Genomic DNA, 4,070 nt, shown 5'->3' with positions numbered 1-4,070 from the left:
TAGGAACGAGATAAACCTAAGAAACCAAATAAACCAAATTTCTAATGATAAAGAGATAAACCTAGGCTCTGAATACCAAATTGATATGAATCTAGTCAAAGATTCAAATAAGATGAGTATTATCCCAAGAATTGCTCTCAATGTAAAGATAGAGATGGATCGAAATACCTTAAACCTCACGAGAAACCCTTTGTCTCGAATCCTCAAAGACTTAGAAGAATCCCATGCAGCTTCAAGTTACCTCGATGTTGCAATCTTCAATCAACTAGAGTCGGATCTAGTTTCCTTCGATTCAAGAACGAGTCCACGAACCTAAATCTAGGGCTGAAGAAAGTAAGATTGATTCGAGTCCACGAATCAATTTGCTAGTCGAGTCCACGACTAACCACTAATTGTGTCCACAATTAGCCATAAGGTTTCTTACACAAGTGTAAAGAAAAACTTAAGAATTTTATTGAATTAAAGCCTGTTTAAAACTGATATGGATGTGCCCTATTTATAGGTATAGGGCAGCATTGTAATCTAAATACAATGGGAAAAAGAGTCCTAAACCTAATCTAGAAAACAAGTAAATAGAGTTTTATTTAGAAAAGGATTTAAGGAATCCTTTCTAAATACAACTAGTGTTTTCTCTTTTATGCCAAACAATTTAAATTAATGATGACCAAAAATAATAGGGCTGATTTGGGCCTAATTTAATCACCAAAATCAGCACTTAAACAATTATAAAAAAGCCTTGAGTTCTTCTTCATATTTTGCAAATGGGCTTGACTTGGATTTCCACCATCTTTGAACATCACCAATGAAGAGTTTCCTTAATTGTTTGGACTTGGGTCTTGTGATTGGCCCAATTAGTACTCTTAATGGATCTTCATATGTTGGGCCGCATCATTTGAGTTGTCCACGGATGGGGAGTTGAGATACGAGGTCGTTTGTGTACCTACATCGTGTGATCGGTTGAAGCGTCAGATTTTGGAAGAAGGCCATAATACACCCTACTCGGTACATCTCGGAGGCGACAAATTATACAAAGATGTGAAAAAGCTCTTCTGGTGGCCCAACATGAAGAAGGAGGTAGCAGAGTTCGTGGGCAGATGCTTGAATTGTCAGAAGGTTAAAGCGGGGCGTTGTAGGGTCAAGGGCTTAGTACACCCGTTGGAAGTTCCACAAGGAAAATGGGACTCCATATCTATGGATTTCGTGGGAGGCTTACCGGTGACCCGCTCCGGTAAGGACAAAATCTGGGTAATAGTTGATCGCTTGGCCAAGACTGGTTGCGATGAAAGAAACATGGACGATGACGCAGTTGGCCGAAACTTATGTTAATCAGGTGGTGAAATATCACGGGGTACCAAGGGATATTGTCTCCGATTGGGATCCAAGATTCTTATCTCAGTTTTCGAAATCCTTGTAATTAGCCTTGGGAACCAAGCTAAATCTCAGTACCGCCTTCCATCCGGCCACAGACGGACAAACAGAGAGGACTATTCAGACCATCGAGGACATGTTGAGAGCATGTATGCTGGATTTTCAAGGATCATGGGAGGATCACCTAGATTAAATAGAGTTTTCCTATAACAACAGTCATCACTCGAGTATACGCATGGCTCCATACGAGGCTCTATACGGTCAAAAGTGTTGCAGTACGTTGTGCTAGGAGAATATGGTCAATCCGGTAGTTTTGGGCCCGCAGTTCTTGCTTGACACCGCATAAAAGATTAAACAGATTCAGGAATGGATGAAAGCGGCACAAGATCGTTAAAAGTCCTACGCCGACTTAGCAAGAAGGCAAGTAGAGTTCGCGGTTGGGGATAACGTTTGGCTGAAAGTATCTCCCACCCGGGGAGTGATGAGGTTTGGAAGGAAGGGCAAGCTAAGCCCCCGATTCATAGAACCTTATGAGATACTCGAGAGGGTTGGGAATATGGCTTATCGGTTGGCTTTGCCTATGGAGTTGGAGCGAGTGCATAATGTTTTCCACGTGTCTCAGCTTAAGAAATATGTTCACGACCCGACACATGTTCTACCACCGGAAGTGATCCCTTTAGACGATGATATGTCTTATTGTAACACCCCCGATTTTCAACAACTTTTAAAACCAATATAAGCTTAGAAAAGGGATAAAGTCTATTCATTAAGATTATCAACAACTTTTAAAACCAAGCAATGACATACATGAACCCTAATAACAAGCTCTAGATATGCATTTTCACAAGACAATGCATAAACACTCACATTTCATAGAAAAACACATGTAGAATCCAAGAAATCATCATATTGGTAAGCAAAATAGATTTTGTAGAGCATGGGTTAACTCAATCGCTTATCCAACCAAAACAACGCCAACAAAGGCTAGGCTCAACTCATAAGGCAAACGGGAACCTGAGAATTAAACCGGATCCCAACTATTAACAAAAGCACTAATAAAACTAATTATGCTCATAAGGGGATTTGTAACACCCCAATTTTCCACGACCAAAATTCGAGAAAATTTTATTTTTTTCTTCTTTTATTTAATTAGAAACCATCGTATAGTTTGTGGAAGCTAAACAAAACAAGGGGAAAAGGGATGCTACTGCCACGTTTAGATACAAGCTATATCTAAACGCACAAGCTAAAACCAACACTACTAAAACAACCCATAATATATTCTATTGCAATGCATTAAATACAACCTCTAGATTATCTAATAAAAATAACAACTCCAAAAGACTAATTTAGAAGGGTTCGCTCTCATGCTCCAAATGCCATGCAACAACACCTGCAAAAGAACTAAAGGGGGAACAAATTCAGCATACAACGGTAAGACTTACTCCACCCCGTAAAACATTTGCACATAACACATAACACATAGGAGCATATAACTTGCACATAAACCCCTTAAAACATTTTTATTCTCAACAATACCAATAGTCTTTAATCATTTAAAAATATATATATTGAGGAAATCACACATCTAATTACAAAAATATCCATAACAACTTCTAGCTAATCGACTAAGGCATTGCCTATCCATAATCCAAAATTATTCAACCATTATTCTTTCCTCAAAATTCTCCATAAACCTTTATCTCAACATTTTCATATAATCATATCCTCAAAATTTCCATATAACCAATTAAGGAAAATTACCGAAATCACAATTTAATAACCCAAAGAGAGTTTTCAATCTCTCAAGATAACCAGCAAATAGAGAGTATCCAAAACTCTCAAAATAACCACCATGGTAAATTTTCCAAATAATTGGTTAAACTTTTCACATGTCCAACAATAGTTATTATATACAATGCCAAGGAGGGATGGATCCAAATGAAAAATTTCAAGCTTCCAAACCAAATCATATCCAAAACCAAATCCAAAATAAACCGGACAAATCTACGAACCGGTGGCCAATTCAATTAGAGAGATCTCAGCTCTGATAATAATAATAGTAACCAAAAAGGAGATTTCAAAACTCCAAGTATCACCATCCTCCGAAACAAAATATATGTATAACTATAACTTTCAAAATTCACATCTTATATCATAAGTCTGATCTTTACACCAAAATAATAATTTCAACCTTACGCTTGCATCAATAACCATTATAACAATTGACAAACCATGTGACATGTTTTTCATGAATACGTACCATAAGAATACGTTCACACTTAAGCATTTTCTTATACCTTTATTATTATCCCCAATACACACTATCCCAATTTTATATATTAAGGGATATACAAAAATACATATCAAACCTTCTTCACAGTATATACATTATTAAATTACACATCACAAATTGCATATATCCAAAATGCACCACAAATATCATAATAAGTCACATAATTCCACAAATCACATAATATTTCACATAATTATCCAACAACAAATTTATCACATAAGCACTTACTAAAATGATTTTTCTTTGGGGTAAATAAATTTTAAGTAGACATAAATCTTACTCAAGAAGTAAAAGTGTCCACTGCGTACACTCGAATTACTAAAAGTTGATGATTCTCATCCACTAGCTCTAATTGATGATGATGGAGAAGACTATGATGATGAAGAATAACATTCTTTTCTTGGTT

Source organism: Ipomoea nil, unplaced genomic scaffold (assembly GCF_001879475.1).
Source record: "Ipomoea nil cultivar Tokyo-kokei standard unplaced genomic scaffold, Asagao_1.1 scaffold0715, whole genome shotgun sequence".
NCBI lineage: Eukaryota > Viridiplantae > Streptophyta > Magnoliopsida > Solanales > Convolvulaceae > Ipomoea > Ipomoea nil.
The sequence above is the reverse complement of the archived record's forward strand: the minus strand, read 5'-3'. Positions refer to the sequence as shown.